Source organism: Podarcis vaucheri, assembly GCF_965113315.1.
Source record: "Podarcis vaucheri genome assembly, chromosome: 5".
NCBI lineage: Eukaryota > Metazoa > Chordata > Lepidosauria > Squamata > Lacertidae > Podarcis > Podarcis vaucheri.
This window is the reverse complement of record NC_138763.1, coordinates 64,532,622-64,560,509: the sequence shown is the minus strand read 5'-3', so window position 1 is coordinate 64,560,509 and position 27,888 is coordinate 64,532,622. Positions and strand designations below refer to the sequence as shown.

General features: G+C 44.0%; 1 pseudogene across 3 annotated transcripts in view; it reads left to right on the top strand.

Annotated features, from left to right (window-relative positions):
• Positions 1 to 3,349: 3,349 nt before the first annotated feature.
• Positions 3,350 to 27,888, top strand: part of LOC309533502 (heparan sulfate glucosamine 3-O-sulfotransferase 1 pseudogene) — an 87,938-nt pseudogene continuing 63,399 nt past the window's right edge. For all 3 annotated transcript variants that reach the window (XR_014224707.1, XR_014224708.1, XR_014224709.1), the window contains exon 1: positions 3,350 to 3,895. The product of XR_014224707.1 is annotated as a heparan sulfate glucosamine 3-O-sulfotransferase 1 pseudogene (transcript). The remainder of the gene's footprint in view (positions 3,896 to 27,888) is intronic.

Here is a 27,888-nt window from a genome sequence, read left to right as displayed (position 1 = left end):
ATTTTTACACTGCTTTTCCTAATAATTCAAAATGAATCACAGCATGAAATAACAAAAGAAAGATGCCTTCCCTCTTGGTTAGTTCCCTGTAGCTAAATTAGACTGGTTTTCAGGGACCATCAACACATTATTCACACAATCATAGGTGTCTGGATGTCTGGAACTTTTCATACTGTGGTAATTCATCTTTCCATTTAGAAACCAAATCTCTCCTGCTACACAAGCAAGGAACTCATATGGTTTGTAGTCTATAAGGTTCACTTTTAGCTGTGAAAATATAGTTTTATGTGCAGAAGTCATAGATTTCCATATGCAAAAGGGGACAGGACTCCAGCAGCTGTAATGGAAGAGGGAATTTCAGCGTATGGCCACCTTATTGCTGTGCTTGCCTAACAGCATAAGCCTATCCACATCCATTCAGGTGTAAGGTCCATTGAATTCAACATGGCGTATTTCCAAAAACTGGCCAAGTGGGGTTTACTTTGAGTAAACATGCATGCAGACATATACAGCTGTGTATGGGATGTAGGGATGAGAAACCTGTGTCCCTCCAGATGTTATTTGTCTGCAACACTCACCATTGGTTGCGCCTTATGAGAGCTAGAGTCCAACAACATCAGGAGGCCACAGGTTCCCCACTCCTGTTCTATAAACTCCTCCTAAGAACTTGGTTCTGCTGAAAGCAATGGAAGATATATCCAGATGAAGGTTTTCGTTAATGTGTTTGGTTTAGGGTGTGACTAAAGTGTATTACTGTATATGTATGCTTAATGTCTACAGCCATATTTATTCAGTTCTCTATCTCAGTTAACTTCATGGCTTGTAGATTTGTAGGACATCGGCTGCAACAAGAGGAAATTAAAACAAAAATCTTGACGGTGGGGTGGGGAGTAAAAAAACTCAACAGATTACACTTTTTTAAAGTGGATCATTTAAAACCTTCTTCTCTATCTACAAGAATTTAATTGTCCTCGGAATAACTGCTTTCTCAAACTGGGTTTAAATTCAAGCTTTCAAGCATGAAATATAGAGTTTTGAATTTAACAATACAAGTAGAAGTGAAATTTGACTCTAGGATTTCAAACCATAGATGTCTTTTCTATAGGAAACAAATAAAAAATTATATTAAAGGGCGTGGGAGAGAGAAATGAGAGAAAACTATAAAAAGCTAATAAATACTGTAGAGGCAAAAATCCTCTGAGAGCAGTCCCTCCCCCCCTCCCTGCATCTAATTTTGTGTTGTTTTGCTACTGTTTTACAATGGAATTTAAATATGCAATCATTAAAAGTACTTCACATGTTGCTAGACTCCAGCTTCCATCATCCCTGACCACTGGTTGCACTGTCCGGGACTTAAGGGTGGTGGGAGCTCAGCAAACATAAGGAAGACCACAGGTTCCCTATTCTTGGCCAAGGCTGAATAGTGATTGGATTGGGGGAGGGGTAAGGGCAGCTGACAGTTACTGCAGTTGCGGTTGGCACTGTGGTCTAAACCGCAGAGCCTAGGGCTTGCCAAACAGAAGGTCGGTGGTTTGAATCCCTGCGGCAGGCAGGGTGAGCTCCCGTTGCTCGGTCCCAGCTCCTGCCAATCTAGCAGTTCGAAAGCACAACAAAGTGCAAGTAAATAGGTGCCGCTCCGGCAGGAAGGTAAACAGCGTTTCCATGCGCTGCTCTGGTTCGCTAGAAGTGGCTTAGTCATGCTGGCCACATGACCTGGAAGCTGTACGCCGGCTCCCTTGGCCAATAAAGCGAGATGAGCGTCGTAACCCCAGAGTTGTTTGCGACTGGACCTAACAGTCAGGGGTACCTTTATCTTTACCTAAGTGCACTGCAACAGTTTTATAGCTCAGTTGTATGCAAGTCTACTCAGAAGTAAGCCCCACAGACTGTAGTGGGAAGGGTGTATAGGATTGTAGCTTAGGTCAACCAAAGTTGCAGAGACGGCAGAGTGCCAATGGTATAGGAGCTAAGACACTGGGACCTGCTTGCTTGATACCCCACACACAACCTACAAAAAAAAGAAGAAAATATTTTCGGGAAGACCAGCATCTTAACTAAGCACCAAAGACCAGCAAGGATGTAGCTAGCAGAGAGCTTTTTCACAGTGTGGGTGCCACAGTGTTGGGTGTCCACCATAGACAATGCTCTTCTCTCATAGATGGGACATGGAGGACCATCTTTTCCATGTATCTGAGCCAGAAGAAGGTGGTATCCATGAAGAAGGTGTACCTTAAGGTTCACATGGCCCAAACTATGTAGGGCCTTAAATCTCATCACCAGCACTTCAACTGTGCTCACAGCAATAAGACGCTGAAAGACATGTTTGGCCATTGTTGTTGGGAACAGGGCCCAATCATCACTTTTGGGGGACGGGGAGCAAACTTGCAACATGGCCACCCTCCCACACACATTCTGCAACCCCATCCCATAATACACTCATGATTCATAAAAGTTTCTATTTCTGTTCTGAAATTAGGTTTTCTACATTTCTGAAATGAAATCGCACATTGAGTCCAATGGAGCTTATTCCCGTATGTATGGGATTATAGTTTAAGTAATACTGCTACCTATTGACATCAGGCAGGTGCCTTCATTGTAGGTATTCATTCTGGTACCTGCTGAAACATTTTTGTTTAGGAAAGCCAATCCAAAACCCGTGTTTTAATCTGGTTTTCAGTTTATCTTTAATTTCATTTTTTTAATGTTTTAAATAACTGTTCTAACTTTTTATTTTACTGAGAATTTTTTTTTTTGTTAACCACCTTGAGGTTTTATTTCAATTAAGTGGCTATATAATTTTCGTGAAATAAATAAAACACCGATTTAAGTATGAACATACACCCCTCATAGCCCTGCCCTGTGAGGGACACTTCCCCAGATGTTTCCCTAACGCAGCGTATTCTTATTTTATGCAACGGTGCCTGAGGGCGGGAAAGAGAGATGGGAGAACCTGTGGCTCTGCAAGTGTGGTGACCACTGACCATGCAGGCTGATACTGGGGGGAGCCGGACTCCAGCAACATCTGGAGGGCCGCTTCACTTGCAAGCTCCCTAGCTAACACTCCGCGCTCCTTCCTCGCTGACCGCGATCCTGCCTCTGATTGGCCGTCCAATTTCGCTTCACCCCCTTGACGAACCTTGGACAAATCCGCGCTTGCATCGCGTGCGAGGCGCTGCCCTCTTTTTCTTTCTCTCTCCCCCCCCCCCCCGCAAGAGCCAAGCTCTGCGCTCCTTTCCCAGGAGGAGCCGAGGGCGCCTGCGAGGGGAGTCACCTGCCCCCGAAGCTCCTCCCCTTTCCCCAGCCCGGTCCCGCCCTAGCCTTAGCCGGGCAAAGGAAGAGGCGAGGCGCCCCTGTGTGTGTGCGTGCGTGCGTGTGTGTGGCACGCGCCGGGCGCCGGCCGTCAAGTGCCGCGCGCTCCAGCTGGCTGGCGAAGCGCGAGGGCAGCAGCCGGCACGCTCTTCCCCTCCCGCTGAGCGCCAAGGCGGGAGAATGCGAGAGTCATGAATCCATTAATGAACTCCGCGCGCGTCGGAGTTCCAGCGGGGACCACGCTCGCGTTTCCTCCGAGCCTTTCGCTTTCTCTCTCTCTCTCTCTCTCTCTTCTGTCCCCCCCCCTTTTCCCCAGCCCCAGCACCCGCCGCTTTCTGTGGTTCTGGTCACTGGGACTGATTAATGAATCATGAGGTGGCTGCTGTTAATGCATTTATCTGGGACAGACTGTACCGCAGCCTTCAGCCTTCACACGGCGGGGTGAAGCAAGCGCGCGAGGCTCCCGCTTTCTCGGCGGGCTCCGACACCTGCAGCCGACCCCGCTGCTCTCCTCGCCCGCCTGCCTGCCTCCCGCCATAGAAAGAGAGGAGCTCAAGAACCGCCGCTCTCCATGGCTCCTGAGGAGGTAAGAACGTCAAGGCTCTTTCTTTTTGTGGGTCTCTTCCCCATCCGACGCCCTCCGAAGGAAGCCAGCTTTCTCTTCCAGCGAAGGAAGAACCTGGAATTTCGAGGGGAAGCCACGGAAGGGGTGCTTGGCATGGGGGGGGGCGTCGTCGACGCCAACTGCTTCCCTCAGGGTTTGGCTGCCTCTAGTCACGGGGAGGGAGAGGAGTCCACGTGTAAATGGGTCGCGCGGGTGTGTGAAAACGATGTCCGCCCTCCCCCCCCAAAAAAAAAATTAAAAAATCCCTCCGCGGAGCCGTGAGAACCCGCCTTTGCCAGGCGCAGGTTGAGTTTCGACTTCTCTCCGCTGGTGCTGCCAGGGGACAAAAATACCTTGTCCCTTTGAAATGGGGATGGGGAAACCCAGGGCAAACTTGCCGGTCATTGGGCGATGGCATCGGGGTAGGTGGGGGGCTATGAAGTGTACTAAACGCAGCTGAGGCTCTCTGACTTCCTGTTCCCTTCCTTACACAAGAGTAACGAAGGCTTGCCAATGAATTTACATACTGGGAATTGGCTTGGAAGGAAGAGGGAAATGCCAGCTCACCTCTCCATCCCATAAGAATGACACCTTCTAGAATCATAGTGGATACCTTTTATTTTTGGCGGTGATGCTTTAGTCCCCTCTCCCGCCCTGCAGATCTCCAGAGAACTGTGTTAAAATTCCTACTTGGGGAGGGGAAAGAGTGGTGCCGTTTGAAGTGGTGTCAATTGCAGGCTAACTAATTTAGTTTGCAGTAAGCTGCAGTCATTTGTTGCAAGCCTGGAGTGAGAGAGAGTTGTCTTTTCTAATCTAAGCACAGATAATTTACTTCACTTGCTTAATTTATAAGAGGTCAACTGCCCCGGGGTTCATACCTGCCTAGCAGTTGTGCATCCAGTGGCTCAACTGCTTCCTTCCAGTTGTGTTTTGGATGGTGCTGCTGGTTCTGCAGCGTGGGAAAGAACTCTGCATGTGCTCAGATGTGTGCTATGCTTATTGCTTCACGTGTTCCATGACTGAGCCCCCAGCACTGAAAATAGTTTCTCTATTTGAGCTATGCTCTTCATTGAGCACTGATTCACATACATTAATCAATGTAAAATGGGCTGCTACTTCTTTTTTAAAAGTGAAATCTGTGTCAGACTTAAACTATAGCATGATTGTCATTAAATAGGCGATGTGTTGAATTTCAATTGGTTCTTTAAAAGGTAATCATGTACATTCAAGCGCTCTATTCAGTATAATGGGTAAGAACTTGTAGACACTCCTAGAAGTACTGTCTTGTAAAGCTGCCATATATTGTTCAGTATCATCTTATCCATTTAATAGGTCACACTCCTTGTGTGTGTGTGTGTTTTTGTTATGCATTCTTAGTTCAGTTTGTGATTAAACTAAAATGAATGAATTTGGCAGTGCCTTTTGCTTATGGTTAAACTGTGGGTTCTTTTGGTGGTCTGACTTTTTGACCTGGCCATTCCCTTAAAATCTGTTTTACAAAGCCCATTTTATGGGGAAGGGATGGAATGTACTGTAATTGAACATCAGCAAAACTTGCGTTTGTTGTAATGGCATATTTTACAGAGAAATCTGCAAAGCATCTGTTAAAAGCAATGGCACAAAACCTGTCTAAAATGAGCAATGTCAGTTCAAGTTTGTTTGTGCAGCTTTGCAATATCCAGTATTTATGCGGACACCTGAGAGAAGAGACTCTGAAAGTTCTTCCCTAGTGTTACAAAATCAGCCTTTATCTTGGAGCCAAATATGACAGCCAGTTCCTTGGTGTGACAGCAAAACCCATCCTGTCACCTTAAGAAGGAAAACTTATTTAACATGATCCATCTGATATGTCACCTTTGGTTGTGGCCATTTCTAATTCTTGAAAGGGAACCATGAAAGATGAACATAAATAACTGAATATGTCAGACAGTGTAATTCTTCCTAATTTCAAGAGGCTAGCTGCTAAATTATGAGCACCATGCGTAACTACCTTCCTGAGAGTAAATTCATTTGCTCCAGTGGACTTTATTGCTTGGTAAATGTGGTTAGGATCAAGTTACAGAATCTATTGTACGGTGCTAAACCTCCTTTCAGTTTGTGTCTGTTTAGATAGACAGCTCCCAGCTGTTTACAGCTGTACTTCACCAAGAGGCAAAATTACAAATAGTTTCCCCAAAGGACATTTTCAGGTTGCTCTTGATGCATTAAATATGCCACTATTACCTATTCATTGTAGACAATCCAGAATCTCCTTTCAATGTTTGCAGAGACAACACATTTCCCCATTGGTGGATATGATGTGCTTTATAGCTGGGGAAATGCAGTTCTTCCTCCACCTTGCAAATGCATTGCTTGTGGCATCTGTTAGCTGTGGTCTATGTTGCCATAAATGATGGCTGCACACAACTTTCCCCTTCATGTGCCTATCGTTTTGTGAACTCCAATTTTTCAGTCTTAAAAATGACTCCAGTGACTATGAACTGGTATGCTACTAAAGAACGTTTGAAGAGCCCTACTGGACCGGAACAAAGGCCCATCTACTCCAGCATCCTGTGCTCACAGTGACCAACCAGATGCCTATGGGAAGACCCAAAGCAGGACATGAGCACAGTGGCATTCTCCTGTACTTTATTTCCAGTGGTTGGTATTCAGTGGCATACTTTGGTTTTGGAATGCTCATCCAGTGGTGCTTTGAAAGAGTAAACTGTTGTATTTCTGCTAACTGCCCCCGTTGTTTCTATTTTAACTGTAAGCCACCTTAGGTCAATTTCAGGGGGAAAGGCTGGATATAAATAAATAACATAATAATTGTTTATGTTACTGTTCTTGGTTTGGATTTTTAATTGTTCGTTTCTGGCTGTCGCTCCCTTGCTTTGCATAGCCAGTGCTGAAGTCCTTATGGTGTGTGTGTGTGTGTGTGTTTAAAGTTCCAGACAGCATGGCAATTTCCCCCTTTCCTTGCAGCAAGGGTGGGTAATCCCCATTCCAATCCATCATGTGGGAATGAAGTGCTATGTAAGTTCTGCTAGATAGGGGTTAGTGTTAACGACAGCAAAAATAAAAATGTGATAATCACCTAGTTATACCACTACTGGTATACCAGCTTGACTGTTATTTTACAGCAGGGGTGGGAAATTGGAACTGACCAGAGGACTGGATTCACAGCTGGCCAACCCTCTGTGAGCTACATTGATCAGTGGGTGGGGCTTCCCGTCTGTCAATCACCTGATGTCATGTGGCTGCAGTTCCCAACCTCTGCGGCTACAAAGGAAGATGCTTTACAGTAAGCCCAATAAACAAGTACACAATTCTCCTCTCTTTCCCAGCTTTCAACAGTCAGAGGTTTAGAAATACCTTTAGCGCCATTATTAGCCTTGTGCTGCAGGTGCTTTATTCTAGCTCATAATTTTTTAGAAAGTGAAGGAGGTTATTATTTCACATATATTGCCCATGCTGAGATGTGAGTCTCTGGAAGCCCTGCTCAAATTTTTCTGTCAAGAAGGGAGACAAATCTTGTGACAGTGGGGGCATCCTGGAACTTTATCACCGAGAGAGGTGTTGTGGCAATGACATGTATGTTGCTACCTTCCTGTGGCTGCAGTGATGGGACCACTCTATGTGGGATTTAAAAAAAATAAAAAATGGGCCAGGGCTTTGTCAATCCAGGAATGTTGGGGTTCTTGTGACCTAGAAGACTGCTTTACTTATGCACGAGAAAGTTGCTAAACTCAAAACTCTGAATGATACCTGCAAAGGTCTTCCATTCATGCCTGAGGCATGATCTAGACCAGCGGATGGAAGGAACCTGTGACCCTATAGATGTTGCTGAGCTACAACTTCTATCATCCCTGATGATTGGCCATGCTAGCTGGAGCTGATGGGAGCTGGAGTGATGGAGTTCAGAGGGCCATAGGGTTCCAACCCTTAATCTAGACAAACAGTTAATCGTGTGATAAAACTGGACTAGGGATTTTCTCTTGGGTGCACTTCTTGAAGTTCCCCTTCAATTTGTGGTGTAGCTACTTAGGTTAGTAGCAAAAGGAACCATGTTCAAAATGGTAATCATAAATCCCACTGTACATGTAGAAGCTCACCACATGCTCCCTCAAATCTGAACAGGGTATTTTTTTAAATAAACAAAATCACGTGGTGATTTTGTAGAACGTGCCCTTCGTTACTCCTAATTTCCCCTATCTAACAGTGGTGCAGTTCAGAGCATTGAAACAACATGGCAGATCACATGGAGTATAACAGATGTGAGGTTTGTGATTTGTTGTAAGCCAGTTATAATGAAAATCTTCCACTTTTGATGTCGCTGTGAGTTTTGCACTTTAAAAAAAAGAGTCAGGATTTCATATTCACACACAATATAATGAATGTTCTTAAAGAATGAGGCGGGCCACCCTACAGACACACAAGTTTCTTCTTGTTTACCTCCACCCATTTCTTTCGTATCTCATAAATGGGTTAGAATACAAACTGCAGTTCTACCTCTCTCTGCTGCCATATTCTAATAACATGATTGTTGGTTTGACTGTTCCCGTTTATTATGGTATTTAAAAGTTATTGGAACCCACTGGAAAAACTGACCCTGTTTATGCTTGCTTGACACTCTCTCTCTCTCTCTCTCTCTCTCTCTCTCTCTTTCTCTTTGTTTCTTCCCTTTTGCTCCTCTCCCTGCCCTAATGTCTGGCATGAGAATATACTTGACATTTGAGTTTTGTCTTGGTTATATTTGTGAAAGGATCAAAACCCATTAATTTCTTGCCTTTGGGGAAATTTGCTGTGACAGTGTTGGAGAACTTTGTAGCTATTGAGCTTTTCAATAGACTGGAATTTAGTCTGTGAATTAAGTTGAGTGTGACTGGCGTATGCTGTACTAATATGCCAGGATGAGGAAACTTAGTAGGTTTCTGATACAAAAAGGGGACTGAAAACTTATTTTTCTTATAGTAACAGAACAGAAAAGCAAACATGACTAGTTGGTTAATTAGTGTGCTTTTATTTTAGTGTTGTTTCTCACCTTTGTTTTCCATGCTAGTTAGAGCTCATTGGACAAGTATAGTTGAATATATTACCTTTTGTATTGTTGATCAATCCATATCAATACCTTTCTGTAATGATGTGTGACAAAACAGTTCTATCTTGCTTTTTCAACTCTTGCAGCTTTAGTTTTGCTTGTCTTTTTAAATCTTAAAAACCTGGTGCTACATGTTTGCAGATGATGCATGGTTTAAAAGGAGCTGAGCAGGGCGAAACTAGCCACAACATTGCTCAACAAACTGTAAATGATGCACAATTCACCTTAAGACTACCAGCCTGTTTGGGTGATGATATGAGCATGTTCTCTCTAGCTATCTAGTTTTGAGTTGAACATTATTCACTGGTGCTTGGCATCATAAATTGTACGTCAGTATGTTTAGAGATTAACATGTCAGTAATATGTTTCTCAGGGGTCAGCTGCAGCCATACATTTTTTAAGAATTGTGTGTGCACAGAACCTTACTAGATGGCATCATCTGTCTTCAAACTGCAAACCTGACAGTTCAGGAGTGCTTAGCTGAGCTATTTACTCTTTGATAGCTTTTATTTTTACTGTCTTACAGGTTAGAACAACCATTTCAACTTCTGTTGCAAAACAAAGTTGTCTGCTATTGCAAACATTTCTTACAAAAACATATTAAGTCTGTGAGCATGTTAACTGTACAGAGCGCTCATTTGTAGGCCGGCAAATCTTCATATGGGTTAGGGAGAAAATGCTTTGAAACTTGCTATTTAAGCGATCTTTCTCTTTTCCTTAGCTGCTGGTGCCTACTTTTACTGGCGCAATCCCCAAACCCTTGTTCACATTCATTCCCTTTGGTCATCATAATCCTGTGTTTTTAAAAAGGTTGAAATGCTTTAAGTAATCTAAGTTATAGAAGCAGAATGTATACAAGATACTCAGATTTTATTAAAAAAATTATTACTATTAGAAAGTAGGATTTTCATAACTTGTGGAGATTTTATAATTATATAGGTAAGCCTTCTTAGCAGTTAATGTCTATGCAACACTCTTTCTGTGTTTGTGTAACATTTAAAAACTGTTCTAGATTCAGGTAGGTGCTGTGTTGGTCTGATGCAGTAGAAATATATATGTATATGTATATATGTGTATGTATATATACATACATACATATATATATATATATATATATATATATGCTTTCGTAGATTTTCACGGGTACAGGAATGCAGGTTTTGGTGTCTTCGGGTGTCTTCCCGTGTAAGAGTCGGGGTGTCTGTGCGACGTTTCGACGAGGTCTCACTCGTCATCTTCAGGCTGGTGCTTTCGGCTTCTTGTTACTGGAACAGAGCAGAATCTGGTGTTTGAGTTCCTATAAATTGTATTGTATAAATTAAATTGTATTGTATTGAGTTCCTATAAATTGTATTGTAACAAGAAGCCGAAAGCACCAGCCTGAAGATGACGAGTGAGACCTCGTCGAAACGTCGCCCAGACACCCCGACTCTTACACGGGAAGACACCCGAAGACACCAAAACCTGCATTCCTGTACCCGTGAAAATCTACGAAAGCAAATATATATATATATATATATATATATATATATATATATATATACACACATACACACAAAATAATAATAATAATAATAATAATAATAATAATAATAATAATAATAATAAAATAAATTGTCCAGCAGCAGCTTAGAGACCAACTAGGTTTGTTCTTGGTGTGAGCTTTCGTGTGCATGCACACTTATGGTGTTTCCTGTCATTTAGTGGGTTGAGGCAGGGAGACCCAGCTGTAAAGTTTCCTAGTACAGTGCTGTATTCATAACAAACCATGAAACAACCGTAAGTCATAATAAGCTGCTCCTGAGCAAGCATTATAAAAAATCAAAGCAGTTTACAACAACTATGTATGAGTTATAAAAGCCACATAAAAAGATGCAAAACGTATCACCAGCTATTATAGAAACTTTGTAGCCTAATTGTCTGCATAAGACTGGCAGCAAAGGGAAGTTTTCAGCAAATGTTTAAAGGCCAATATAGAAGACAACTGATGAGTCACTATTGGGAGACCATTCTGCGGGACTGCGCCAATGACACTAAAGGCTCTATTTCTTGTCAGTGTCAAATGAACCTTACTAACTCAGGGTTAAATGGAGATCATTCACTGTGGCGTGGCTCATAGAGTGTTGAATCAGGAAGCCTGATATAAAGCTCCCTCAAGGACCTTGGGACTTTTTTGCAGGCTGATCTATTTTATATGGTGATTTTGTATGTGTGTGTAGATATAGGGATTGCATTCAGTGCTAAACCAGTGGGGTTATGCTGGACCAGTGGGACTTCTATTCCTTCTCTTCTACTGTGTGCCACCAAAATCTACTCCAAAGGGTGAAGTTTCCAGAGCCGATTGTGAGGGTGTATGAGAGAGAGGGGACTGGAAGGGACAGGATATGGAGAGGATGTCCCATTGCAGGCACAGAAGTCACTTGAACCAGCAGAGTTGCAGCATTGGATCCCTAGATATAGATCAGTGATGGCCAAACTTGGCCCTTCAGCTGTTCTGAGACTACAATTCCCATAATCCCTGACCACTGGTCTTGTTAGCTAGGGATGATGGGAGTTGTAGTGCCAAAACAGCTGGAGGGCCAAGTTTGGCCATCACTGATATAGATGATGGGGCAGAAGAGAATACCATATACACAGCTGTGAAATATCCCAGATGGCCCAGCTTGTATTTAGCCATTTAATGGAGAACTCTCCAAATAGAGAAGTCTCCAAAGGAGGGTCAAGGGAAAGCCACTTTGGTATCCATTTATGGACAAGTGATGTGATGGAAATTTTTGGGAGGCTGCTAAGTTTAAGTGTTATCATGGTGCCTGATGTAAAAACCTTCAGCTAAGCCTGGCTTTCCTTGCATAGCTGAGTTCCTGGCTGAAATAGGGGTGGGAGAGAGAAAAGGGGTTAAGATATGAGACTGGAGCAAAAAATGATACATGTGGGTCAGTGCTCTGTTTATCTGCCTGCCTGCTTTAATATTAAGTTGTTGGGACTTTTAGCAGAGGTGGGGAAGGAATGGATTGTATTTTTATGGACTATTGATTTTTGATCCATCCTTACTCTTGACTTTTTGATCCATCCTGTTTTATTAATATACAAGAAAATCTATTTTTATAATAAAAGGCTACAATAAGGAGAACAGCTCCTGTTCTTAACTGTCTTGGCAGTCCTCTTTATTTATAGACTCAGCCTGCTTGAAGTAATGACTAATTAGCCCTGGGAAGTTGGAAGCTAGTAATGCTACTGGCTTCCCACCTTCCATGGGAAAGCTATCATTCGGGTAAGAAGCCTCTGCCTCTGACACAGCCATTGGAGCAAGGCAGCATAATACAATTTATAGCAGTGATATAGGCAGTTTTCAATATATAAGTCACTGTGCCCATTTCCCAGATATTTTGTCTCTATTGTTTCTCAGTCAGAGCAATGCTGGTGCTGGCGCCTTTCTACATTACAGTGGTACCTCGGGTTAAGTACTTAATTTGTTCCGGAGGTCCATTCTTAACCTGAAACTGTTCTTAACCTGAAGCACCACTTTAGCTAATGGGGCCTCCTGCTGCTGCCACGCCGCTGGAGCACGATTTCTTTTCTCAACCTGAAACAAAGTTCTTAACCTGAAGCACTATTTCTGGGTTAGCGGAGTATTTAACCTGAAGCGTATGTAACCTGAAGCGTATGTAACCTGAGGTGCCACTGTACCAGCTTTTCAGGCTCTGTGGGTAGAAACACACCTTCTAAGTTGAGATACCCAGAATATGGAGCTCCCTCCCCCGAGATGTATGCTTGGACCTCCTCTTTCATCATTTCCGCTCTGTTTAAGTAAATTGTGGATATACGATTCTTAATTTTATTTATGAATTGCTTTCTGCAAAGCATATCAAAGCCATTTCACAATAAAACAATCACATATATAAAAACAGCTAAAGCAATTACATGTTTTAAAACAATTTAAAATTCAGTACAGTTACTGACTATGATAAGAAAATTATCCACTTAGAAGGTTTGTTGAAAAGAAGAAAATATTTGACAGGCACCGTAAGGACAACAAAGGCAGTGCCTGTCTGATGTAAAGGGAGAGAGCTCCAAAGGGCAGCTGCCACCACACAAAAGGCCTGATTCCTACATTCTGCAGCATGGACTTCTTGTTAAGATGATATGGTTTTAGGGCTCCCTCTCCTGCAGAGTGCAGTGGTCAGTTGGGTATATAAAGGATGAAACTCTCTTTTAGGTGTCCTGGTCTCAAGCTGTAAAGGCCTTTGTACACCAGCACCTTGAAGTTAGCTCAGTGGCTACTTGGCAGGGCCATGTAATTCTTATAGCAGCGGCATAACATTTTGACAGTATTCTGCTCTTTGAGCCCCAATTTGTTGTTGGCTCCAAATTAACTGCTTTGTTTGCTGCTGGTTTGATTGTTCTTGTCATATGATTTCATTATTGGTGTTAGCCACCTTGAGTACTGCCTAGGAACATGAAGAGCACTTAAAGATGGTGATAAAAATGGCTACCAAGGTGGAGTGAAAAGTATGTGGGTAGAAAGAACTTAAGATGGAAGTCACCTATTCTACCTGTCCCTTCCATGACGCTCTGGGCCCAAAAGAAAAAAGAAAGTCACATGAGTCCTCTGGAATCAGTTTGATGAGATAGAAGATAATCTTGCTGCAGGTTGGCTACCTTTTGGCTAACCAATTTCCTCAGATTACTGCCAAGATAGCTAGCTTTTGTGCAGGAAGAAAGAAAGAAAGATAGAAGAGTACTTGAAAATTGAGAGGGGAATCTGCAATTCTTGTTCAAACAGAATGGGATATTTGGATAAAAGCCATTGTTTTTAGCATAGATCAATGTATATACCAATTTATAAGTTTAAAGTATAATATTGAAGATTGGTAGAGAAGAAAATACGACAAATATTAAACCTGGGATTTTGTTCTTCCATATTTTTTTCCAGTATAGAAGTTGTTTAGTATACATTTCAGCAGGTGTGCTTCTACAGCATTAACCTTTGCAAAATAAGCTTTCTTCTAACTTCCATGAAATTATTTTCTTAGCTATAGCAGGAACAGTTTTGAAGACTTGCAAGAATAGCTATTGTTCTCCCCATTGCTCTTTAAAATGTATACTTATTGCAGCTGCTCTCAGCTTTGTCTTCATGGAGTGATGCTGAAAGTGCTTCAGTACTTTGATAGACTTTTGTATGACAGCAGGTGAAAACAGAATAGTCTCAGTCAGTTCTTTTTCTGAGGCTTTGAGAAAGAACTTTGTGCAGCAGCGAGAGAGCCTTTGTTCTACACACCCAGGAAGACAGTGCTGTCCTTTGTATTTCCAAGATTAACTTTCCAGCCATAATACAATCTTTCATAAATTATACTCTGTGAAAATAAGTGAAGTAGGTTTTGTTGATACAAGCAAATGAGTGAGCTTTTGAAATGCTGACTAATGCTGACTACATAGAGAAATGTTACTTAAGTCTGCTTGTAATGTCTCTTCACAGAATTAATGCACAGATTCCTAATTTAGATTTTACAGATCACTCATTCTTTCTTGGTATATATGATTGTAATGTTCAAACCTCTCTGACAATAATGAGACCTGATCTAGATCAGGAGAAGTCCTGGTCCAGTGTGTGCTCTAAACCAGAGGAAATAGGTCACATTCATATATTGTAGGGACACATTTGAGTCCAGATTAAAATCATATCAATAATCCCAAATAACAAGCCCCAGTTGAGCAGTTGCAACTCATTAGTCAAATATCAAGGTGAAAGAGAGCCTTGTATACAATAATGAACTTGCAGGACCTGAGGCACCAACTCCTACAAGGGTTGCTCATGTGCAGTATTTTTTAAAAAGAATAGCTATATGGTCATCACAGGATAGATAGCCTTATAAAAACTATTAAGTTGTACATAGTGTGTATTGTCAATGGACAACATGGAATCTGTGCCTTGTGCATCCAAATGTCACTTTTAACTTCATTGTCAGAGACCTGGCATAGTATATTTATAATCCATAGGTTCTCAACTGGTGCATGAAGTAGTATGCAATGTGGGAAGTCTATTCTTTCCTTGACATGTAAGGAAACAAAAATAATTGGGACTGAAATGGAGGATAGCAATTTTTTTGAGGAAATTTAGAGAATGCTGACAAATGCAAGAGCACATGAATATGAATTGGAACTGGAAGGCGAAGGTGACAAGGATACAAAAAAACTCACAGTTGGATATGCCACAGGAAGAAAATGGTGAAAGGCAATGTACTTTTACTACAAGATCTAATAGAAGAAAACAGGAGTTATTAATTCCATGGTGGCAACCGCAGTTAAGAAAATTACTTAGCAAATCTACCTTTTAAATCTTATTATTGTCTTCTTTGCTTTCATGTTTATTAGAGATTGTTTTACAGTAGTTCTCTAAGACTACAATCTCAGGCAAGTTTATCCTGAAGAAAACTGCATCAAGACAGATGAGCCTTTCTTTCTAGTCCCATTACTTAGGCTTCCATCACTCTCTTTCTCTCTTACTGTATTTATACAGTCCTTTTCAACTGCTTCCATTCTCTGCACTGTTTGAACCTTCTACATTGCTGTTTGCATTCTCTTCTCATTTGACAATACACCTTCAAAAGTTTTTGTTACTTTAATTTTGGAAACATTTATAGTTCTACCCCAGCAAACACACTCTTTTGTGTGTATTGTACTATAATTGCTTTTTCATAACTGTACTTAAATCCAGGACTGTTTTCCTTCTTCCTTGCTCACTGCTTTTGCTTTAGATTGTGTGTGTGTAGCACTTAGTATGCTAAAAAAAACCCCAAACCCTTCTTTTCCTCATTGGATTTGTCATAAAGAAGCATATTTATTTAGAAAGAAAATACTGCGTTTAATGGTACATATTCCTTACAGTCTGCTTAGAAAGTTAAGCCAACAATCCTCAATTGTCAGTGCTCCCCTTTCTTCAGTGATAAGGACCCCCCCCCCCATTTTTTATTATTATCAAGGTATCATTTTTGTGTGTATGAATGTTGTGGGAAATGAGAGTGGTTGAACAGAATGTTTACTTCTTCAACGCCTTCCCTATTATTGAATCCAGATAAGTTTTCCTGTTCATTCCAGGGCTTTTTTAAAAAGCAAATTTGTACCAAAACCTCCAAGTCCCCTTCTCTTCACCAGTCTTCAGTCCCACACTCTTTGTTGGTTCATTTTGTTGCTAGCTCATTCATGCATGGAACACCCATTTTACTAATTTGGGGTGGGGGGCAATAATTAATGCATGCTGTCTGAACAAGTCCTTCAAACACCACAAATAATTTACACACAATTTACTTTATTCATTTGCTTATTAAATTTGTATACCGCCCTTCATACGAAGATCACAGGGCAGTTCACAACATAAAAATACAAAATGAGAACACACAATACATAATAAAACAAAAATAAAGCAATACCCCCATACATTTAAAAGGCCATAGACTGTTAATCAGCCAAAGGCCTGGTTATAGACAAACGTTTTCACCTGGTGCCTCAAGTTATACAATGAAGGTGCCAGACAAGACTCCCTGGATGCATAGATGCCATTCTGCACTTGAGTGCCTGTTATAATAACTATATTAGTCAATGTTACCAATAAGCTTGGATTAATCGGAACTCTTCATGTGCCCCAAGACTTTGTATGTAATTTAGCTTTGCTCAGGGCAGTGAGTGCAAGGATAGTAAAGGTAAAGGTAAAGGTACCCCTGCCCGAACGGGCCAGTCTTGACAGACTCTGGGGTTTGTGCGCCCATCTCACATCTATTGGCCGGGGGCCAGCGCTGTCCGGAGACACTTCCGGGTCACGTGGCCAGCGTGACAACGCTGCTCTGGCGAGCCAGAGCCGCACACGGAACGCCGTTTACCTTCCCGCTGGTAAGCGGTACCTATTTATCTACTTGCCCCCGGGGGTGCTTTCGAACTGCTAGGTTGGCAGGCGCTGGGACCGAGCAGCGGGAGCGCACCCCGCCGCGGGGATTCGAACCGCCGACCTTTCGATCGGCAAGCCCTAGGCGCTGAGGCTTTAGCCCATAGCGCCAGCAAGGATAGTAATTGTGGTCAAATCAGAGACAGCAGGTATAGTCTAAGCCAAGTCTGATCCTGACAGGATGATGGTAAGCCACAAGCATGAGCAGGTCTTCATAAACCTAATTAACCCCCCAGAACCTGGTGCCATATCCAATGCAAGGAATTCCCAAGTCCAGTAATTAATAATCTCTAGTAAATGATGGCTTCCTTCCAGCAAGCATACACCTAGCTAACTAAAGTAAGCACCCTGGCTAGCTTCTTCTGAAGAATCAAAGCTCAGTCCTTACCAGGATCACAGGGATACTTGCTAAACACAACCTGATTTGTTACAATGTCCATGTAACTCCACCACAACTCTTTGGCAGGAAACACAATTGCTATAACTCATAACCGTACAGGGTAGCTCATTAATCATGTCTCTGTTATTTAATGTTGCACATGCCCAGCTCAGACACTAATGAGATCAGTTTGCAAATTTAGATTTCTGCCTGTAGATAAACCGTATCCTATAACTAGACATCCTGAGTTTTTTCAACTTTTAGGACACATCCCTAGGTTGCTTTTACTCTTCTCCTTTTGAGATGCTCTGACACTGTTAATTGTGGCAGGAACATTCCTCTTTTTTTCTCCAGCTTTAGTTAGCATTATCACCCTCTCCCTTGCCTTTTAGTCCACGTTTGTTGTTTTCCCCAGGACTAGTCAGTTTATGGCATAGAGGGCTGCAGCCAGTGTCTTTCTACAAGGAAGTTGCCCCATTTCCCCCCTAACTATATAGGACTCCAGAGGCAAATATAAAATTTGGCCCTCAAGTTGGTTTTTCAGCTGCCCCTTCCAGGACTTTGGCAAGGAGAAGGATTATCTTAACTTTAGCGTCTCATGCAACACATCCTGCTGACATTTTCAAGTCCAATCTATGAATTGTGTACAGTAAAAACATAAAAAACCTGAGTCTAACCTCTTCCTTCTTCTCCCATTTTCTCAATAGATAAGTAACCATTGTGTTCCATCCATCTCACTTCTGTCTGTGTTTGTGATTTCACAAGTCTTGCTCTAGTGAGAACCAAAGCTGAACTATTTGCATGTGAACTTTTAGCCTTCCTGGTTTATTTAACCTCCTGTTACAGAAATGCATATCAGACACATCTCTGCTTACAAACTGCTTAACTGTATGGTCTGGGCAGTGTGGGGTGTAACAAATAACCATTTATTCTTTCATATTTTTGTACTTGCACTTCAAGTCACAAAGCTGTCTTTATTTCCTGTCAGCCATTTGGTGTAAATATATATTACACTAATAACAAATTCTGTAGTTCTTGTTAATTCCCTTTGCTTATTCCCCATAGCTTGTAAAATAACATTGGCATTTATTGATCACAGTCTAACTCTCCAAGTTTGACCAGTATGATACAGGTATATTTTGAAGTAATCTTAGGCTGTGCACTAACGTCAACTACAGGAGAGACCCCCCCAAAAAATTAGTACTTTGATGTGTAAGACGTGGGTCCACAGAGAGAGAGAGAGTAGGAGAGAGAGCACTCTGGTAACAACAGGGATTTTCCAGTTAATTGTTTCAACAGGGAGAAAAGCTTTTGGTGATCTGTGTAGTGTATATTTGTATGCACACATGAGATTATTTTATGTTTCAAGCAAAGAAAGGAAGGAAACGGTGTTGTGCTGCTCAGATCAGAAAGAGTAGCCTTTCATTGCTGAAGATCATGGATATCTCAGTCAGTTCCTTTGTAAGAAAGAGAAAATAATTTAAATAAGAGGACCAGATTCACACCCTTCCAGAATATGTGAAACTAGAGAGATTTTGACAGCTGTTTATTCTCCCTCATCTGTATTATTTTTTTTTTGTCATTGTATACCCTTTTTAAAAAGTGATAATAACCATATTTGAAGCCCAAGTGTTATTGTTCCAGTTCATTTCTCAGAGACTGTGAAATCTCTTCATGAATAAGCTGGAGCAGAGCTTCCGATTCTTCACTTCAATATAATTTTGTTTAAATGTCTGGAAACTGGTGCATAGTCCTTTGGGGAGAACAAAGAGTGTTGCTGTATTTGCTCTTTACAGCAGACAAATCTCTTTGGAACGTTGAAACGTGAAGAATTGGGGAGAAATGACTGTAAGGTTGACAGCAATGGCAATCAAGTCTGAACTGAAGCACCGCTAACGGTATAGAACAAAGCAACTTCCAGTCTTTGATCTTTAGCCTTATTTTTCCAAACTAGAAAAAATATCTTCCCAAAATCTTATGAATGCATCTTGACAATGCTGCATTTGATAAAAGAAAATGCAGTAGTTTCCGTCTGTTTCTTAAACAGAGGTGTTTGGTTGTGCATAAAAATAATAATCATGATAGTGTTGCATCTGTATCTTTGGCAAGAGTCAATGGTTGTCGGTTGGTCTTGTTGGCAAAGCCAAAATATGTGGTTGTTAAGGGCTCCTCCCTATATTTCTTGGGAAAGGCTGGACAGGGCAAATCATGCATGGTTGGTCACTGCTTCACGAAGGTGAATAGAGCACTTTTGTACAGCAACACCCAATGCCTGTGGTCTTGCCTTAGAGAAAAGTGGGTAAAGGGGGAGCCTGAGGAAAAGGCTTTGTAAGCATGCATTATTGGCATTGCTGTCCAAAGCTGGATAGATTGCTGTCCACTGGCTGGATAGCACCCTTAGCATCTTCCCCAACTGCCACTCCAACTTTTTATTGGAGGGAGGGTTATTGATTTGGCCCTATGTGGTTAAGTAATGATGCCTTCACCATATACCTGCTTAGCAACCTCCCAGCCTTCCTCTCAACCTGGGAGTTGGCAGGGATTGCTATACAGCTGCTCAGATGATTCCAGCCATCTTTGCATCTCTAGTGTTTAGGGGAACGACAGTTAATCCCATTTAGAGGGTAGTGGCTTATTTGCCATGGCAAAGTTATTTGTTGAATCATGGTCCCTTGACAATATGCAGATTACTATAGGGAAAGTGCAATATTTAAGCTCCTACACAGCTACTGGTTTTCAGCAAGAATAAGGTAAATATGAAGTGAAACTAAACTTCATCCTTTTCCAATTTTTAAAGTTGAACTGCCTTGGTATAGGGACCTGCCCCCCTCATTATATACCTGGATGGTGCTATATAAGTAGTAATAAATCATTTCAACAGATGTTTGACCTACTTGTTCAAGAGTAGCAGCATGTGTTTCTGCTTGGACATTATGCAAGTGATAGGCATTTGCTTATGTTGTATCACAGTACTGCACCTCATAAATTACTTATTAAAAGGCATGTGTGATTATAAGAGTCAAGTGCATAATTTCAGTTGCCACTAGCAGACAGTATGAGGCTTACAAAATTGTCAAGGTTGCAGAGGATAGGGTCAGTTGCCTATGTGTTTTTTTTCTTGCTGTGCTTGGAAGAGTGAAAGATCGATGCAACTCAGTAGTGCCTCATTGAAGCTTCCACCTTGGAAACACATTGAGGACATTGGGAAAGAAAATTTTCTCATGACTGAGATATGAGAATTCTGTGTCTGGGGTAAATCATATATGCTTCCTATGGAGTGAAGTAGTGAGAATTGGAGTGTGGGGTCAGGTTTGTCTTTCATGGTCAGATTTGGAAGATGATGAAGTTGAGTGGAAACTTTGAAGCAGTTCTGATGGTGTACAGCTTTGATGGCACTCAGCAAATCATAACCATCTATAAGAAACACAGTAATGTCACTGGGTTGTGTATTCTGCCATCACAACTTAGTTCTAAATATTATGGCACTGGATTTAAGAAAATATGGAAGGATAGAGACCCAAGAAGGCTTAGTGGAACATATTGATGCTGGCTGTAGTTCTTGAGGTACAGCCTCAAACAGGGTTATGTACAGGCAAGTCACTCCATCTTTGCTGCTGTTTGCTTCTTCTCACCAGCCTGGTGAGAACTCCTGGGGAAAATATCTGGTTCTACAGCTTTCTCACCTATTTACCATCACCCGTCATCCACTGGCCCTTTCTGGGAAGGGCAGACAAGCAGGTTCGTAGCAGTATTAAACCACAGTACTAGGGGCAGAGTGCTCACCTGTAGGGGTAGAGGCCTTGATGAATGGCTGGATAAACCAACCCTGCCATCAACCCTGCCAAATGTGTAGGAAGTGCATGAGTTGGGTTTATATGAAGGGTGTGGACAATCCCTGAATATTTAACTTCCACTGAAGGCCATCGAGCCATAAGTAGGACTGATTGTGACGTTCTAGTATGCCATGTTCTTTCAATTGCTTCCCCTAGTTTAGACTCTAGAATCAAGTCCTCAGTATTATCAATGTGCGTTATATTTTGTTCAAAAAAACAGTGCCAGGAAGAAAGAACACTGTATGTTTGTATTCAAGGTCTTCAATTCTAGGAAAGCTTTCACATTTTAAAGTACATGAATCACAGGTGGTCTTTTGGGGTATCAGGATTTATTCTTAAACTGAAGTATGTGTTTAAATTACCCTGGCTGAATATAGCAAGTATGTCTATTGTTTAAAACTGAAATATGAAGTGACACAGTTTTATTAGAACAATGGAACTTTACTGCCAATGCAAATCCTGTTTTCCTCTTCATTTCAGTGAGACATGCTAGCCCATTCTATTCTGGAGGATTACCCTATGTCAGGGAACTGACATCAGAGGAAAGGGAGGTGGTAGGGCTCCCAGAGACTGGGAGAGAGCAGCTAAAGCAGGGACAAGGAGGGGGAGCGAGGGGTCTCTGGAGGAGGATCTCAGTAATGCTGAGAGAGACGCAGCAGCCCAGGCAGGAAACAGCAGGGGAGAGAAAGGGGTGAGAGACACTTCCAGCGAAAATAGCGGGGAGGTGTCAGAAGCAACTGCAGGGAGACCCATGCTTCGCCGGAAGCTGCCACGTCGTGAGTCCAGGAGACGCGTTTCCGTTAAGGAACTTCTTTGCTGGAAGCGCTTCCGCAGGCAGCCACTGTCAGACTCTACTAGTGACTAGAGCAGACATGTCTGAGGAGCTCTGTCACACACAGAGGTTTGTGGGGCCGCACAAACTCTGAAGGGGCACAATTTTAAGCACAAGCAGCTAATCATCCCCTGACAGCAGTCTGACAGTCTCTGTACGCTGCCTGTACAGGAGAAAGCATCATGAGCAACCCAGTCGGAACCGGAGAGGCAGGGGTTGGAGCTGGTCCAAGCTTGGAAGAAAGGTATCAAGCTCTGGAGGTCCAACTTGCGCTGCAGACGGCGAGGCTCGAGGAGAGAAGGGCTCAGGATGCTGACAAAAAGGGGAGAACCACTCAGTTCCCCAGAAAGGTACCAGGATTGGTGCAGAAGTTTGGGGGGGACCCCAAGGATTACCATGCCTTTAGGACGGAGATGCAATATGCTCTGAATGTGCAGTTTGATGAGTTCCCTGATGAGGAATCGCGAGTTGCTTTCGTAATTGGGCATCTTGAGAAGGGGGCGCGGGACTGGGTTCGACCCCTGATGGCAACGCACAACGATATCCTAAAGGACACTATGAAATTCTTTCGTGCAATGGATATCATGTTTTCCAGCGATATTGAGGAAGGGGTGGTGCGCAGACAGCTAATGGCTTGCAAGCAGGGAAGCAGATCTGTCCGTGAGTACTGGACTGAATTTACCATGCTGATTCACAGATTGGGGTGGGATTTATCGGCAGCACCCATTCAGATGCTATTTGAAGAAGGTCTTTCTTCAGCTGTGAAAGACGAGCTGGCCAGGAGCCCCAGGGCGGTGTCTATGGATCAGCTGACCAAATCTGCGCTGACCATTGGAGCGCGCCAGGAGGCAAGAGCCTTGGAGAGGCGGGAAGGGAGAGGGGAACGTTGGAAGGAGTTACGCATTCCAGACATTCCTGAGCCAGCTTTCCCGCCGGCAGAGCCGATGGAAATCGGAACAGCCCGCGCGCGCGCAGTTTCAAAGCCCAGTGAGGGGGCGAAGAAGGAGGGAAAGGGAGCCCGGAAATGCTATCTCTGCCAACAGCCAGGCCACTTTGCCAGAGTCTGCCCCCAGAGGAAGGAATGGCAAGGGATGGTGGGAGCTGTTGAGGGGGGAGAGCAGGGAGAAACGGAGCAGGTAAAAGCCAACGCCTGGTTGCCACCGTCAGGGCACTGCAGCCAGGCCAAAGAGCAGTGAAAGTGCCCGTGCCAGAAGCTCCTCGACCTGCTATAGTGATTGAAGTGTCGCTAGAGCTGCAAAATGGACACCCCCTAAAAATAAAGGCGCTGTTGGACTCAGGCAGCTCCTGCAATTTTATGAGCAAGGAGTTTGCTGCTGAACACCAGATACAGACTATCCCTTTAAGCAACCCCCTGCAGGTGACCACGATCGATGGCAGGGAACTGTTGGGAGGAGGAGTCAGTTTGCAGACCGTCCCAATGATAATGAGGGTGGCAAGGCACACAGAACTGATAGCGTTTAATGTGGCCACCTTGGGAGGCGCTCCCATTATTTTGGGAATGAGCTGGCTAGCCCTACATGATCCGCTGGTGGGCTGGCATCAAAGAGTGGTTTCCTTCGGTTCCGCACATTGCTTAGAACACTGCAGGGGGGAAAAGGGGTCAGCAGGGGCCCAAGCCACCCTGGCAGGGACTGAAGTAATGGAGAAGGGGAAGGTGCCACCACAGTATGCTGATCTCAGCGACGTGTTCAGCGAGAAGGAAGCTGACCAACTACCCCCGCATAGGCCCTTTGATTGCCAGATCAATTTACTCCCTGGAGCACAGCTTCCTGTAGGCAAGTTGTATGCCATGTCAGACAGGGAAATGCAGGAGTTGCGAGCGTTCATTGACAAGAACCTGAAGAGAGGCTTCATCAGAGAGTCCAAGGCAGCGGGGGGTAGCCCAGTGTTTTTTGTGGATAAAAAAAACACGGACAAGCCTAGGCTGGTATGTGACTTTCGGCGCCTAAATGCAGTGACAGAGCCGGCGGCTTTTCCTATGCCCAGGATTGATGATATTTTGACCAGGGTGCGAAAAGGAAAGATTTTTACAAAGCTGGACCTAAGGGGGGGCGTACAACCTGATACGTATAAGGAAAGGGGATGAATGGAAGACCACCATGTTCACCCCTTTGGGGGCATTTGAATACCTCGTTATGCCTTTTGGATTACAAACAGGCTCCGCGTGTTTTCAAGCCTTCATGAACCACGTACTGGGGCCTTTGCTCTACAAGAATTGCGTGGCCTTCTTAGATGACGTGTTGGTGTATTCGGAGAATGAGGAGCAACATGTGAGAGACGTCAGAGAAGTGTTGAGCAGGCTGCAAGCCAACAGACTGTGGGTGAAACTGGAGAAGTGTCAGTTTCATACCAAGGAGGTGGAATTCCTGGGGTACCGCTTGTCAGACAAGGGGTTGGCCATGGACCCCGGCAAGGTTCAAGCGGTGCTGGAATGGAAAACACCCAAGACCAAGAAGGATGTGCAGAGGTTCCTAGGGTTTGGAAACTTTTATCGTAAATTCATCCGAAACTTCGCCCACCTGACGGCGCCCATCACGGACTGTCTCAGCAGCAAAAAGAAGTTTGTTTGGACGGGGGAGGCGGAGCGAGCGTTTGAGGAACTGAAAAGGGCCTTCGCCTCTGATGAACAACTTCTACATGTGGATTTACAAAAAAAGCTGAGGGTCGAAACAGACGCTTCTGACAGAGCCATAGGGGCGGTGCTTCTTCTGCAGCCGGGGAAGGAGGGGTCAGAGTGGCGACCGTGTGCCTTCTTTTCGCGAAAGCTGAACAAATCTGAGAGGAACTACACGGTGTACGACCGGGAACTTCTTGCGATTCATGAGGCCTTCCGGAGATGGAGGCACCTACTAATTGGTGCACAACAGAAGGTGCAAGTGTGCACGGACCATAAGAATCTAGAGTATTGGAGAACTGCGCGAGTGCTCAACCAACGGCAGTTGAGATGGGCCCAGGAGTTCTCCAAATTTAACTTTGAGATTTGTTACGTACCAGGCCCGGAGAACGTTAGGGCGGACGCTCTCTCACGCAAACCTGAATATTTGGAGGGAGAGGGGGCACCCGAAGAGACCCATGTCATTCCCGAGGACCGCTGGGTGTGTGGGGCGGCATTGGTGGGGCAAAGGGAACTGGTAGAGGGAACGGTGCAGGATGAATACGCCCAGGACAAACTCAGGGGTCTCAGGAGGGAGGGAGACAAACCCGGGGGTTTTGAGGAGAGAAATGGGGCGTTGTACTACAAGGGAGCGTTATACATACCTGAAGGGGAATTGAGGGAAAAGGTACTCAAGCAACTGCACGATAGCCCCACAGCAGGGCATTTTGGGCAACACAAAACCATGTGGCTGGTTACCAGGGAATTCTGGTGGCCCAAGGTCAGGGAAGATGTGCGGGAATATGTGAGAGGGTGTGACCGATGCCAACGAGCCAAGGGGGAGAGGCGGGCACCGGCAGGTTTATTAGAACCACTACCCACGCCGGAAAGGCCATGGGAGGCAGTGGCAATAGATTTCATGACTGATCTGCCCAGGTCCAAAGGGAAAACAGCCATTATGGTTGTGGTAGACCTGTTAACCAAGATGGCCCACTTTATAGCCTGCTCACATGCGGTCACAGCGGAAGAAACCGCTAAATTGTTTGTGGAAAATGTGTTTAGGCTGCATGGCGCCCCCTTGAGGGTGGTTTCTGACCGAGGGAAACAATTTACTTCCAGGTTCTGGAGGAAGCTCATGAGCTTATTGCATGTAGAGGTGAATTTCTCTACTGCCCGTCATCCAGAAACCAACGGGCAGGCGGAAAGAGCTAATGGTGTCCTCCAGCAATATTTGAGGTGTTATGTGAATGATTGGGTGGAGAAGCTGGCGTTGGCAGAATTTGCCTACAACAATGCAGAGAACGTGTCCACGGGGATGAGCCCTTTTTTGGCTAATCACGGGTGTCATCCCCGAGCCTTCCCAGGGGGGGAGGGGGAGAACTGGAGCGTTCCAGCCGCAGAACAGTTCGTTGAAGAAATGGAAGCGATCCATCGCCAGCTCCAACTTAATTTAAACAGGGCGAAGGAGGAATATAAGAGGCAGGCAGACAAAACCAGAAGGGAAGGGGAAAGCATTAGGGTGGGGGACCAGGTGTGGTTGTCCACCCAAGGGTTACCATTTAAGGGAGGTTGTAAGAAGTTAAGACCCAAAAGACTGGGCCCATTTGAAGTCACGCAACAGGTCAACCCAGTGGCTTTCAGACTCCGGTTACCGAACCACATGAAGTTGCACCCAGTGTTCCACAGATCGTTGCTGTCACCGTATATAGGGGACAGAGAGGGGAGGGTCAATAGGGGACCAGCTATGGAGGAAAAAGAACACAGCTACCATGTAGCGGAGATTCTCGATTCCAGGTGGAAGGGAGAGCAAGTAGAGTATTTGGTAATGTGGGAAGGGGAGCCGGAGTCGGAAAACACGTGGGTCAGGGCAGAGGATGTAGATGACGAGGTTTTGATTGAAACTTTTCATCAGAGATTCCCTCGTAAACCCCAGCCAGTGGCGAGGTTCCGGAGGGAATACTTCGCCACCACCGACGAAGAAGAAGAGTTGGAGGGGTTCTCTGATTCCGAGGTGGAGGAGGATTCAGCGAGTCGGAACGAAGACCGATGGAGGGAAATGTTCGAGACGTCTGAAGATGAAGAGGATTCTTTTCGGGGTTTCAGCTCCTCACCGCCCAGAGGAGAGAGTAGGGGCGGGGGAGAAGGGGGCCCTGGAGGGGAGGTGGATGTCAGGGAACTGACATCAGAGGAAAGGGAGGTGGTAGGGCTCCCAGAGACTGGGAGAGAGTCAGCAGCTAAAGCAGGGACAAGGAGGGGGAGCGAGGGGTCTCTGGAGGAGGATCTCAGTAATGCTGAGAGAGACGCAGCAGCCCAGGCAGGAAACAGCAGGGGAGAGAAAGGGGTGAGAGACACTTCCAGCGAAAATAGCGGGGAGGTGTCAGAAGCAACTGCAGGGAGACCCATGCTTCGCCGGAAGCTGCCACGTCGTGAGTCCAGGAGACGCGTTTCCGTTAAGGAACTTCTTTGCTGGAAGCGCTTCCGCAGGCAGCCACTGTCAGACTCTACTAGTGACTAGAGCAGACATGTCTGAGGAGCTCTGTCACACACAGAGGTTTGTGGGGCCGCACAAACTCTGAAGGGGCACAATTTTAAGCACAAGCAGCTAATCATCCCCTGACACCCTAGTTCTGTTGAATCTCAGAGCAGTTGTTTCCTAGCCATAGAATCATAGAGTTGTAGAGCTGGAAGGACCCCCAAAGGTCATCTAGTCCAACGCCCTGCAATGCAGGAATCTCAGCTAAAGCATCCATGATACATTTATGAATAGCTAATCTGAGTTTATCTGTTTTTACTTCTATAGTAATAATATATATTCCTAACTTTATTATTGGATCCCTTTTATTTCATAACCTTTTAACAAATAAAGGGACCCTGTTACATCCAAATAGTACCTGTACCGTACCAATATAAATTTTCAGTCATGTACAAAATTGCTAAATAGCAAAGAGTACCAACAAGAGATCACCAGTGAAACGTCAATTTCACCAAGTTCCTCCAAATGAATGGTAACTTCTAAATCCTTTGGGGAGAAGCTCACAATGAGAAGTCTGTTTGAATGAACGATAAAGAACACTAGTCTTTCAGGACAGTTTGTTAGATGACATTCTTCCCATCTGCTGTGTCATCTTCTGTAACAATGTTGTTTACAATGTAGTGTATAAACACAAAAATGTAAAAATGAAATTACACACACATTTACTGATTACCAGCTGTGCTTTAATATAAACCAAGTTGTCTGAAGCAATGTCTTTACTCTACCAGTCAAAGGAAAGACTGAATTCACTGAAGATCTCTTCTCAAC